General features: G+C 43.5%; 1 protein-coding gene across 19 annotated transcripts in view; it reads right to left on the bottom strand.

Moving 5' to 3' along the window:
• PARD3 (par-3 family cell polarity regulator) overlaps positions 1–13,970 on the bottom strand; it is a 597,553-nt gene that overhangs the window by 531,646 nt on the left and 51,937 nt on the right. The gene's annotated exons all lie outside the window — the stretch shown is intronic.

The following is a 13,970-nucleotide window of genomic DNA, read 5'->3' as shown; positions in this document are numbered from 1 at the left end:
AGTTAAGAATTTTACAGCTACAAATTGCCATTGGCAAGGTTTCTGTATCATAAAGGTATTTGTATCTGTGTGAATGCATACATTTATAAACATCTGTAAAATATGCTTTGAGCTATTTCTTTAAACTATTTTCTCTGTGCCTATCATTTTTCTCTGATTCAGAAAACTGTCAGAATACGAAATGATAACTGATCATCTTCTTTCAAGAACTCTCGTATAGAGCAGGTACGAGTTTGAGGCTGTATGCAAAGAAAATGTATTCTAGCATGAGGTCTTCAGTTCCCCTATAAATTCCACTCAACTCTTATTTGGTGAGGGGTTCTTTTACACAAGTCCTTTACACTAACTGCTGACTTTGCTGCCTGAACTACTGTACCAAGATTTTTCAGAAGCAGCACAAATAAACCCTTTATGTCCTATAAATTAGGGTTCTTCCTAAAATAACACTTTTTAGGCCATAAAACAATATAAAACAAATTTTATTTGCCATTAAAACCACTAAGATTTAAGCAAACACAAAGAATTTGTAGATCATGAATAACAACTGAGAAAGTCAAGGCTCAAAATTAAATGTTAACTGGAGAGCAAGATCTAAAAACCTCCAACTCCCAAATACTATTCCAATAATTCTTCAGCATGCTACACATTTTGCCAAAATCTTTAAAAAAAAAACAAAACTTAAACCACAGGGAAAGTAAATACTGTAATGAATTTGCAAATATTTACAAAAGGAGAGCAAAGAATTAAGTCAACTAAATTTAAGGAGACAGACATAATACGAAATAAGCCCCAGGTTCAGGGGTCCCTGCTTCTCAGAATTGACAGGGTAAAAACAAAAGGCAAAGGAATAATCTTTTAAGGCGAAATGTTGAAAAGAATAGTTTTTGCAAGATTAATCACAGCTATTGGCGCAGGAGCGGCGGCTACTACAGAATTGATACTTTTGAACTGTGGTGTTGGAGAAGACTCTTGAGAGTCCCTTGGACTGCAAGGAGATCCAACCAGTCCATCCAAAAGGAGATCAGTCCTGGGTGTTCATTGGAAGGACTGATGTTGAAGCTGAAACTCCAATACTCTGACCACCTGAGGCAAACAGCTGACTCATTTGAAAAGACCCTGATGCTGGGAAAGATTAAGGGCAGGAGAAGGGGACGACAGAGGATGAGATGGCTGGATGGCATCACCGACTCAATGGACCTGGGTTTGGGTGGACTCCGGGAGTTGGTGATGGACAGCGAGGGCTGGCGTGCTGCGGTTCATGGGATCGCAAAGAGTCGGACACGACTGAGCAACTGAACTGAACTGAATCAAAGCTATTAACTATTCTTTGAAAAACAGACAGCAGGGAAGCCCCCTTCTCTCTAACCTAAAAGAGTCAATGAAAGAGCTATTAGAGGAAACACCACCAGGATGTGCAACCTAATGAAAATGTAAAACTAAGGGAACAGTCAATGTACCCCATGCATTGATAATCCATGTTTGGTTAGACTGAATTTAGAGTTGATTTTTCTCATTAACAAACTGTGTTATAAAAGAAATTAGACAGAAGCAGATTGCTTAAATAATTGGATTGCAGGCTCAGGCGTGTTTGACTCTTTGTGATCCCATGGACTGTATCCCGCCAGGCTCCTCTGTCCATGGAATTTTCAAGGCAAGAATACTGGAGGCGGTTGCCATTTCCTCCTCCAGGGGAATCTTCCTGACCCAGGGGTTAAACCTGAGTCTCCTATAACTCCTACATTGACAGACATAGACACTATTGTTTATGTTCAATAAAAAGTGAGAACTACAGAGAATAAACCTGAAGAATGATCTCGAAATGTTGGAAACAGGTTGCTTTAGACATCCCATTACATGGGAAGCAACCAGTCTCATGTCTCCATCCCCTTTTATAGCTGAGACTCTCCACGATCTCAACTGAGAACCGCAGTATCCAAACCCAAGTTCAGAAATATGAACGACCAGAGCCAGAGGGACAGAGGGAGAAGCGGGAGTGTGCAGCGCGGATCTGGTCCCAGGGACTCGCTGTGTATTTAGGTGGCTGAGCTAACAGTTGTGAGGTCAAAGGTATCTCATTCGTACAATTTGCCTTTCATTTTTTAACAGAAGCCAAAGTTTATTCTGTGATTATGCGGTCAGGCAAGGAGGATTTCCTATTTTGGCAGTCACAATAGGCAAAAGCAGAAAGCCCTTCTAGGTACTTGGCTGTATTCACCTTCAAGGACAGGTGAAGTCATGCCCTTAATCTTGGCCCAAACAAGGAACGGAAAAGAGGTCTGCCACAAACAGCCCAGAGCAGCAATTACCCGAAGGCCGGAGAGACGAAAGGCAGATCCCCTCCCTCAACACGCTTATATCACTGTGGAGGCAAAATCACAGCAAGGCAGTCTGCTGCCCACTTAAGAAAACAGGGACACGAGCGTGCCAGGTGCACGCGCAGAAGCCTGGGCCAGAGGACATCCCCTCCCTCAACACGCTTATATCACTGTGGAGGCAAAATCACAGCAAGGCAGTCTGCTGCCCACTTAAGAAAACAGGGACACGAGCGTGCCAGGTGCACGCGCAGAAGCCTGGGCCAGAGGACACACCCGGGCTAAGAGCAAGGAGGGAGGCAAGACCAGCTGTGGGGCTCTCACTGGACAAGTGAAGACTGTATTTTCCCTAAAGGCTATGGGTCTTACTACACGCAATGTCCTCAACTATTTTCTTTTCATTTGTTTTTTTTAAGTGCCAGTTTTAACCTACTAAGAAACAAACTCCCCTCCCTCTCCCAGATGAACTATCCTGCATCCACAATTTTAAGGAAAATACCTTTATTAGCTAGCTGGACAGAACAATCACACTTTTACAAGTACCACTGGTCCTGGAAAAGCTGGTACTAGACTCATCCATCATACAAATAGAATCCTAGATTTTTTTTAAGTATAGTTGATTTACAATGTTGTGTTAGTTTCAGATGTATAGCACAGTGATTCAGCTATTATATATATATATATATTCTTTTTCAGATTTTTCTTCCTTATAAATTATTACAAAATGTTGATAAAATCCCATTTTTAATCAGCTCCATGGCACACAAAACTACTGTATATTCAAACCTCATTAAAATGCAGGGAAGTATGTTGCCGCTTCATACAAAATACTACTAATTTTACTTGTAAATATAAAGTGTTTAAAGAACACACTACTACAAAACATAAACCAGAGCAAACACAAATGAGGGTGTTCAGTGAAAGGCTATGGATGATGTATCTGAACAAAATACTGACCAGAGGAAGTGAGAAAGATGACACCCAGGAGAAGGTAACTAACTCTCTGTATCACCATCCCATTAAATAAAATAACTAAGCACTGAAACATAAGTTTTTATTAATATACAGTCAACAACTAACTAAAATGGAACAGAAAGGGGACATTAATGGAAAAACTAGTGAAAACCAAATAAAATCTGGAGTTAAGTAACACAAGCCATGGTAAGCCGTGGTGGAAGTCGGGGCACAGACAACCAACCACTAGGGTTCACCTCCCACGGGCTCACAGGAGGCAAAGCGGAGTGGGGAGGATGTCAGAGACTTTAGCTCAAGAGAGGAAACACAAAGAGAGCAGCTGGTGGGAGCCAGGCCCCCCAGCCACCCCCAGAGGAGGAGGGAAGGAAATATGAAACCAGTGCAAGCGGCAGGTGGGGCGGGGGTGGGGGTGGGGGGTGCGTCCTTTCCAGACGACCACCAGTGCAGCAAGAGCTGAGAAACAGACACATCAAAATGGAAAAGGCTCCAAGCTGATTGGCAGGAGATGTCCCTAACAGCTCTCCTAGATGCGGAGACAGTAGTTAATTCAAGCAGAAACAGATGCTCTGAATGCAAAATGATGAAAAAGCGTATCAGCAGATCTGTCTCCTGGGAAATACATGTGCTATTAGGGTTCAGCCTCTTTCATGACCTCAAAGTTACCAGCTTTTTGAATCGGTGGCAGTGGCTCTAGACAACATTCTCTGCCAATCGCCTTTGCAGTTACAACAAAACAGAGGTTTACCATGAGTTCTTGGCAGGACGTTAGGAAGAATGCTCTTTTGGCTCCACCCCATCTCACACTCCCACTCCTCCCACCTGTCACCCCGGGTGTCCTCCTCATTCATGTCAATCTATTCCGAAGCTTCACAACATCTCCCCTACCAGCCTCTTCTGTATTTTATGAACAACAAACTCTCTTTCCTTCCCTCTCCTCCTGAGGGCTCAGTGACGAATTTTTATTCTGAGCCAAAAAAAAAATTAATTGGCATGTATCTTTTTTTTACTTCAACAGTAATCTTAAACGTTTAAAATGTGAAACAACTCTACAAGTCTATTTATGAAGAATACATCAATAATCTACTGGGCACACAACACTGGAGGGGTCCCAAATCGCTGGCTTTTTTTTTTTTTTTTTGCTGCACCACCCAACTTGTGAGATCTTAGCTCCCGAACTAGGGATCCAACCTGCATCCCATGGATTGGGAGCACAGAGTCTTAACCACTGGACCGTCAAGGAAGTTCCTCAAATCTCTGACTCTTGAGTTCAACTTTGAACACTCTGAGGCTCCATTTAGTGCCAAGGGTCCTCCTTGTATGATGTGAAGATAGCACCTAGTTCATGGGTTACAAATCTGAGTTACAAAGGTCTAGGAGAGTGCCCTGGACTTAGATGACATTCAATTAAAGTGTATTATCATCTTCTCATTATTCTCTACTACATCTTTCTCCCAAACAGGAAACTTCTTGGAACGTCTTGGTTCCAGGGCATGTACACAAAAAGGACCAGAAGCCAAGCAAAACCCCACACCCAGGCCTCGGCGCTTGTCTGCGTGTGTGTGTGTGGGGGGGGGGACCAGAAGCCAAGCAAAACCCCACACCCAGGCCTCGGCGCTTGTCTGCCTCTGTGTGTGTGTGTGTGTGTGTGTGTGTGTGTGTGTGTGTGTGGACCAGAAGCCAAGCAAAACCCCACACCCAGGCCTCAGCGCTTGTCTGCCTGTGTGTGTGTGTGTGTGTGTGTGTGTGTGTGTGTGTGGACCAGAAGCCAAGCAAAACCCCACACCCAGGCCTCAGCGCTTGTCTGCCTGTGTGTGTGTGTGTGTGTGTGTGTGTGTGTGTGTGTGTGTGTGTGTGGACCAGAAGCCAAGCAAAACCCCACACCCAGGCCTCAGCGCTTGTCTGCCTGTGTGTGTGTGTGTGTGTGTGTGTGTGTGTGTGTGTGTGTGTGGACCAGAAGCCAAGCAAAACCCCACACCCAGGCCTCAGCGCTTGTCTGCCTGTGTGTGTGTGTGTGTGTGTGTGTGTGTGTGTGTGTGTGTGTGTGTAGTCAGTCCTGTCCAACTCTTTGTGACCCTTTGGACTGTAGCCAACCAGGCTTCTCTGTCCATGGGATTTTCCAGGCAAGAATACTGGAGTGGGTTGCCATTTCCTCCCGCAGGGGATCTTCCTAACCCAAGGATCAAACCCGAGTTTCCTGTGTCTCCTGCATTGCAGGCAGATTCTTTACCCACTGAGCCATCAAAGCAGTTTCCTAAGGAACCAGAGCCACAGGTCTGGTCAGTAACTTCAGTCCTCTCATCTGCGCAGCTCAGAGTCAAAGACCCAACAGAGCTTCCTCAGCTCAGGAGAGAAGCCTGAGACCAGCTTCTGCGATAGATCTGATAAATAGCTGGATTTAGGATAAATCAACCCCGGTAAGACCCCATTTGATCAGTACCTGACATACTGAGAACTGTCCCTCAAACTCGTCTTTCAAAATGAATTGAAATCAACTCTGAATTTCAGACCCTTAAAACTCCTGCCAATTAATGCAGCACACAGAGCCGAAGGCAAGCAGCCAAGTTCTCCTCTACCTAAAACCTGCGTCCTCTGAACACCAGACCATCCTCACCAGCCGCGATGGATTTCTACATGCAGCACTGACTAGCAATGGCTATTGGAAGCTGAAGTGATGGCTGCAGGTAACATGAAGACTGATCCTGCATATCAGCTGCCCAAAGTCAATGCCACATCAGGGGACTTCCCTGGCAGTCCAGGGTTAAACTTTGCCTTCCAATGCAAGGGGTTCGGGTTCAGTTCCTGGTCAGGGAGCTGAGATCCCATACGCCTCCTGGCCAAAAGAACCAAAGCATAAACCAGAAGCAGTGTTGTAATCAATTCAGTAAAGACTTTAAAAATGGTCCATGTTTTAAAAAAAAAAAAAAAAAGTCAGTGCCACAGTCAGAGGAGGGAAGAGGAAAACAGAGCTGGCCTGAGGGCTGGCAAGCCACATGACTGCCCCTGCATGGCTCTGCGTCCCTGATGGGCCCTCCCACTGCGGCCCGTCCCTGCCTTATACAGCAGCGCTGGGTACCTGGCACAGACACCATCGGCACTCAGGACCGCCTGCAAGACTGCTCCAAGGAGAAGCCTGCCTCTGCCCGGCGAAGAGATTCCTAGACACAATTGAGCCCATGCAAGCAGCAGCAAACAGCCAGCCCGGGCCCTCCTGGTGACAGACGGAGCACAGCAATCCCAGGGCCCAGACAGCCACCACAGCCCCACTCCTGTATCTCCTTCTGCTCCACGGACCCTCCACGGTATCATTCAGAAATGATCATAAATAGCACAACAGCTCAATTTTACAGTTAAAGGCAACAAACCAGTTGGCTATGCTTCTCTTAACATCACTCATGTTGGAGGAAGATTTGCATTATCCATGTAAATCTTGAAATATTTGCTGTAAGAAATTCCAGTTTAAAAAAAAAAATGTTCACTGTGAAGAGGAATTTAGTAGCAAGATCATTATATTTCCCATCTCAAAAGTAATAACATTTTTAAGTTAGTCCAATATTTGGCTGTTTACCTTCCAGGATTGAAAGACTGAAAGGTTCCCTTTCACACTAATGGGAGAGACTGCCGCCCTGCCCACTGCCCACCTCACTGCTCTGTCTTCACTTCAGGGTTTTGCAACTGCTATTGCCTGGCCACTAAGTCAGCATAAACAGGCATCTGTTTACCAGCATATCAGTGAAATCTCTTGTCTACACCTCCAAATTACTTGGCTTTGATAACCACTCTTTATGACAAACAACAAAGAATTATAGTCTTTACAAGCCTGTGACTGGAGCAGGGCCAGGACTGGGGTGAGACAAGGGGGACCTGTCTAGGAGACAAAACTTAAGTGAGGTGGGGGGCAGAATCTCAGTAGTTGTGATAAGCACTTTTAATGAAAATTTGGGGGGGAAAAGTCAAAATTAATGTCAAAATCCATGATGAATAAAACGTCAAAACCTCAAATAAAAACAGGACCATTTGAGGAGAGTTTAGAAAACTTCCCTCCAAATGTTCATTATAATCACAGGCCACATTGACCCCCCACCCCCAGGGATCAGAAGAGGGTCAGCTGGTACAACTATACTTTTCAAGGTACTGTACTATGAGATTAAAAAAAAATTTTAATTTTTGTTTTTTAATATATTATTTATAAGAAAAGTATTATACATCTATTACAATACAGTCCTATATAGCCTATTGAGTTAGTTGAGTACTTAGGCTAACTTGGTTGGCTTAAGAAACGTGCTCTCAGAACAGAACTCATTTGCACATAGGGACTTACTGTATGTAATTGCATGACAGTAATTAACCTTGAAATTTTTCTATGCAAAAAAGCTCTCCTCATTTGTCCTCTTCAATTACAACTCTTCAAAAATCAAAACTAGAGCAGTAACTAAATAATACTCTCTAATATATTAGAACTTCTAAAGAATATTTGCCTCGTTCCAGCAGGAACAGCCTTGGAAATGCATACGTGCAACTTTTAAACTTTTAAACTTTTAACTTCTTTCAAACATTTCTAATATTTTAACCTACTGGTAGTCCTGTTTCATGGCCATTTCATATGACCCTTTTGGCTAAAAAACTAAAGAACTGATGCTTTGCAGCTTTGAAAAAGGCAGATCACAGTTTTGTAATAGTGCCAGCAAGGCATCCAACAGTTTGCAACTGTCAGATATTTATCATCAACAGAAACAGGTATTTTCTCTGTCCCAATATAACCGTCAGGTGACCAATACGCTTTTCTTCAAGTGCCAAAGTTTCTCCCTTTTGTTTCCCATCATAAGAAATAATGGGAAATGCATCGTTAGGTTTTATTTTTTAAAATCACTTTGCAGTTAGCAGATATTCCCATTTTACAAAGATCTGCAAGTTGCAGCACAAAAGTCTCCTGAAGTTGCTTTTTATAGTGCATGCCGAGTGATCATGTGTGGTCCACAATTCCTCTGAGAAGCTCCCATAGCTGTCAGTTTGAGTGTACAGCATCTTATCTAGGGGAACAGGCAACAGAACCTTGAGTTCTCAGGTCAGGGAGAAATCCCGGGGCCCTCTCCCTCTCTAGCTGAGCCCCTACCACTGCAGTGTGTGCTTTGTAGTTAAATGGTCACATTACCTCACAGCCCGAGACCTGACCTCCTCCACCCCAGCTAGGAACTCCACTCAGACATTCCTAGGTTCCAATCCTGCCTGTCTCACCCACAGGCTCTGAGAGACGGTGCCAATTACTTAACCACACCAAGCTTCAATTTCGTCTCCTATCAAAATGGGGATAATATCACCCACATCATAGGATCGGTGTGAGGACTTAATCAAATAACATACACAAAACCACTAGACTGTGATATATATCCCGGCCATGAACACCAGTGTCACCCCCAGAACACTGGAATTGCAAGCGCCTTGCAGCACAGCCAAAAAATTAAAAAAAAAAAAACAACAGTTCTTAATACTGTTGTTAGAATATTGAAAACATTATTTTTAAATCATGCAAGTCAAACGTTTCATCCTTAAACAACATAAAAGCAAACACTAGGAGCTGACTTTATATAGCACTAACTTCTCTGGCACCCTCACCGCTGCTCATCCAAAATTGAGTATTACCACGTTACAACTCTACAGAAGTTTGCTGATATTCTTCCTGAGCTTCCGGCAGCATCCTCAAGACCTGGCCCAACACCCTCAAACTCCCCAGACAGATGGTCTCATCTCTTCCCTTCCCTCTTCCCCAAACTCAAAGCAGTCTTTTCATCATATGTTCTTCCAACTGGGCTCTCTCTCCTCACAGTCCATTTAATCAAAGGACTCATGACTAACAGTGACTGAAAGTCATTCATGAAAGAAAGATGCTGAGACATGTTCCCAACAGTCAGAGGATGGCTCACATCTGCTCTTACATCCTGGCTCTGTGGGTAGACCTGCAAATGCCTTGCTCTCTGTCCACTCTGACACCCTGTGCCCTTGCAGGCTTCCCTGAGGTGGACAGAGAAGCTCAAGCCTTGTGCCCACTGCTCTCTGACCCAGGAGCCCCAACAGCAGCTGTCTGAAGATGGAGTATAGGCGCGGGGTTTGGGCAGCTCCTTGGACCATCCGCTTTCCTGTCTTCACAGCATGAAACACAGAGAAAATGTGGGTGCAGGAGCCAAAGACAGCCAGCCCCTCCACGCTCCCCCTGAGGGCTCCAACCCAATCTCAGCCACCAGGAGCCCTCCAGCTGCCCCCAACCCACCTGCCCCTGCAAAGCCCCACATGGCAAACAGGACCCCTGTCCAGACCCCATCTGGAACAGTTCACCTGCATCCAGCTCTCCACCTCTGGGCAGCAGGCCCTCCCTCTACTCCCACCTTCCTTTCCCTTCATTTACCAAGCCCCCCTCTGTCACAGGCACTTCATAAAAGGATGCCATCTTCAGAGCATCCAACCGAAATGAAGCCTGATGCACAGCTGGTTTCAGAATCTGGACTGACTCAGCAGGTGGACACACAGCCTCCGGTGCAACCTTTCTGCCTGGATTGACCTTACTTTTCTTCCATTAGATTTTCTCATTATTTATTCTTCGAATTCTAGTCCTAGTCTATTACCTGCCCCCTGTACTTGGGTTTCAACTTACTTTCTCTTTATCCATTTTCACAGTTATAAATTTAACAGTTACGTATTTTTATGGTAGACCTTGATATCCTTTATACCAAAACCATTATTATGTGTCTGGCATATAGTCGACTGGATGCTCATTAACGCCACTCTCACTTAACATTACCCTGAAAGTGCTAGCCAGGCAATAAACAGAGAAGTAAATATTTGCTAAGAATACAGAAAAGGAAACAATTATCATTATTTGCATATGATAAAATTACATACCTGGAAAACCCAAAAGAATAACTTGAATTATTATAACACTTAAATGATAAATTTTATAAAAATTAAATATAATAACATCTTCCCTATACATAAATTATAGCCACTATGAAAATATGATGATGGGAAAAAGTAAAAACATTATGAGAAAAGTTGACAATAGCAATCAAAAGGGTTTAAGTACCTAGGAAATAATAAATGTATTAGACTTACACGATATTTAGAATTCTAAGTGACCAAAAAAGACAAGTAAAAGGGAAATTATACATATTCTTGGAATTTTCTTTTGTTTCTTTTCTTTTTTTTTTTTGGTTAGAGTTAACTATTTTAAAGATGTCAGGACTTCGCTAGCAGTGCAATGGTTAAGACTCCAAGATTCCACTACAGCAGAAGCAGGTTCCAACACTGGTTGGGGAACTAAGATCTCGCAAACTTGGAGGTTTGATCAGATAAATAAATAAAATAAAGATCTCAACTCCTTCCCTGAAGTAACTGATCATTGCAATGCATTCTCAATTACAATATTAATAGATTTCCATTTGTCTTGCTTCTGTGCAATGGGTCACCTTTGGCAAAATGAGTCTAAAGTTACAGTCTTAAAAAGAAAAAATGAAAAATTGAGAAATTGAGAAAAATTATGAAAACAAAAAGTAACATGAGGTGCTTTGTCAGAATTAAAAATAGTTTGGGACTGAGGGGTGGAAAGGAGAAAAAATAAACAGAATAGATACAGAATACAGAAAAAGAATCAAACATATCTTAATTTGTGGAAGATACATTTCAAGCAAAGGCAAAAATGAGAGACTATGAAAAGAAAGAGAGCCCAGCAATTCCACTTCTAGAAAGCAGCAGACCCACTTGTAGTATTACCAAAATTGGGATTATATCCTCCCCGTCTCCTCTGTCTGACACACATTCACACACACACCCCTACCTAAAAGCCTAGAAGGCTGCAAGGCTATGCAGAAGGCACAATTAATGCGTTTACATTTGGAGGCGAGGAGCTAGAGCAGGAGCCTTTATTTCTTGTTTATACTGATTAAGCTGTCTAAACGTTTATACACTAAGTCCATTTGGATTATTCTTGGAGGTGACATAAGAAACATTTTTCTTTTCTTAGTTATAACTCTTTCGTACTGTAAATTCGGAGTGGAAGGCACATAAAGAAGCACAGGCATTGACATCAGACAAAACCAGGCTCAAAATCCCTCCCTTCCAGGCACTGCTGACATGAGCCTGGGGCAGTTGCTGAAGCAACTTCATTGGCAAGACAAGACAAAGCCCTCATGAGTTGCTCTAAGTATTAAACACAAAAATACTCAGCCTAGTACCTTGGCACATAATTACCCAATAGAAGGAAACAGCCGCTGTGCTGATGAGGACTATGGTTAAAACAGCAGGAGCGGGGGGACTTCCCTGGTGGTCCAGTGACTAAGACTCTGAGCCCCCAGTGCACAGGGCCGGGGCTTGATCCCTGGTCAGGGAACCAGATCCCACACACCACAACTAAAGATCCCGCACGCTGCAGTGAAGATCGAAGATCCTACATGCTGCGACTAAGACCTGGCACATCAAAAAAACAATAATAATCATTTTTATTTTAAAAAAAAACCCACAAGAGCACCTCAATCCTGCATAGTAAGTACTTGTAAGTAAGTACAAGTAAGCACACTTGTAAGACAGGGAGGTCAAATTGGTTACATATCTGAAATACGTAGTTCTCTTAATTTGTTAATCTAGTGCTTATCCCAGTAAACTAAAATTTAGTTTTATCTTCTTAGAGAATAATTTATTTTTGTGGGATATTTTTCTGTGGGACAACAAAAACCCAGTTTCTCAGGTGACCGTGAACTAGAAGTACTAGTGGGGACAAGCTTAACCAGGAGACAGCAACCCATCTGCTAATCACAGACGTGTACAAGAAAGGCCGTCTCCTGCTTGTCCCCAGTTCAAACTCAGTGAGACAACCTGAAAATAACGTATTCACAGCAGCCTATTATTATGCAGATAGCATTTCCGACCTGGCAGCTTCACCAACTTAAGGCACCTTTTTGTATTATTTAAGGGGATAAAGTTTTTACGAAGTCATTTAAATGCCCCGAAACCAGGGCAAAAGCTAAGAAAGTATTGCGGGGGGCGGGGGCGGGGGGTGGGGGGGTGGAGAATATATATATAGGTACTTACACTGAGGTTGTTGGAGCTGATGGATGGGAAGACCATTTTAGAGTATCTTATGGGGTCAAGTGTAGTCACTGACCTCAAATACTTCTCTCAATTCAATGGAATCTCTTTACAAAGTATCCAAACAAAATTCAATAGGCAGATCCAACTCATGATACCTGTTCTTAACCAACAGGAGGATGCTGTCACCTGTCACACCACTGAACCTGAAAAGACTAGTATTTGGCAACCCCGAAAGACAGGGTTTTGATGGGTGGCCATTCTCCCCAAGTGCACGGCCAAGGGCTGTCTGAGAATACCTCAGCCAAAAGTTTTCATTCCAGGGCAGCCTATACTTACTAATCCGAATACTGACAGGGACTGGTCTCCAATTTAGAGTGGAAACGCTTCTTCTACCACAACCAATTTTTCCAAATGTCCCATCATGAGATGTCATAATGGAAGAAAGGAACCAAAGCAGCAGGTGAACCCCTTCTGATGCACTCGGTGGCCTCGGCCTTGTGGTCCTGGACCCAGGATGGGCCTCAGAATCCAACCCGGCTACATGTGTACACCCAGGAAGCCTCTCCTCTCTACCCACAATGCTGAGAAGCAGTCGCATTAGCCACAACCCATGGGCACCTGGACTGACCAAAAGAAAAACAAACCAAGAGCACCAGGCACCTTTGGAGAGGCTGGCAGCCACGCTCCAGGCAAACCCTGAAGAACAGGTGCGCTGCTGCCAATCATGAGCCAGGGCTGCCACTTCTGCCTGACACACCACTGATTTTACCTGCACGTCCTCCCACCACATGAGACCAGACCACTGTAAGTAAAGCCCTGAATGCAGTCATTCAAAATGCCAAAGGCACAAATATTCCTGAGACCTTACCATGTGGCATGGAAAGTAACACAGAAAGGAACTGAGGCTCTGTTTAATTAGTCTGTTGCTGCTTATCTATCAAAATACCAGTTGGGATACAGGTAAGTATTCAGCTACTTACAACAGTTGTAACAGGACACCAGTTAGAGCCTGCACAAATTCTAGCAGAGGACTGGAAGCAAAGTTTTTACTAAGACTGAAAGGGTAAAAAGAAATATTTTAATTGTGATTGATTTAGCAATGCTTTCCTCTCCTCCCCCCTCCCTTCAATCCTAACCCACCAAATGAAGTATACACACCAGTGACTTCACACCACAAAATGCAAGCTCTACTGTATACGGTTAAAGCCTTCATTTAAAGCATGTGGGCATTTTGTTTCTAACCTAAACAATCCTCAACTGATCTGGGTTGAATCTTTTAGTAGAAGATTCACCAAAAACAAGATGATTTAACCCTCCTTCCTCTGTGCCCCCATGTGCTTTCCAGGGCTAGTTTCTCAGCCTGGATTCTGAGACTTCATAACTGAACATCAGTATGAACTAAAAATAAATAAATAAATAAAGTTTGCCTTCTTAGACAACAGTATCTGGTGAAGGAAATTCACAGAAGCTGTGAGCTCAGGGACCTACCTGCCCCTCACCTCCTGTCTCCTTATCCACTCACTGAGACTCGGAAACACTCTGTTGTCTTAGAGTACATCCTGAAAACCACTGCAAATTCCCCTGGACAATCTAAAACCATGCCCAAGCTTC

Source organism: Bos taurus, chromosome 13 (assembly GCF_002263795.3).
Source record: "Bos taurus isolate L1 Dominette 01449 registration number 42190680 breed Hereford chromosome 13, ARS-UCD2.0, whole genome shotgun sequence".
NCBI lineage: Eukaryota > Metazoa > Chordata > Mammalia > Artiodactyla > Bovidae > Bos > Bos taurus.
This window is presented reverse-complemented; position numbering and strand designations above follow the sequence as displayed.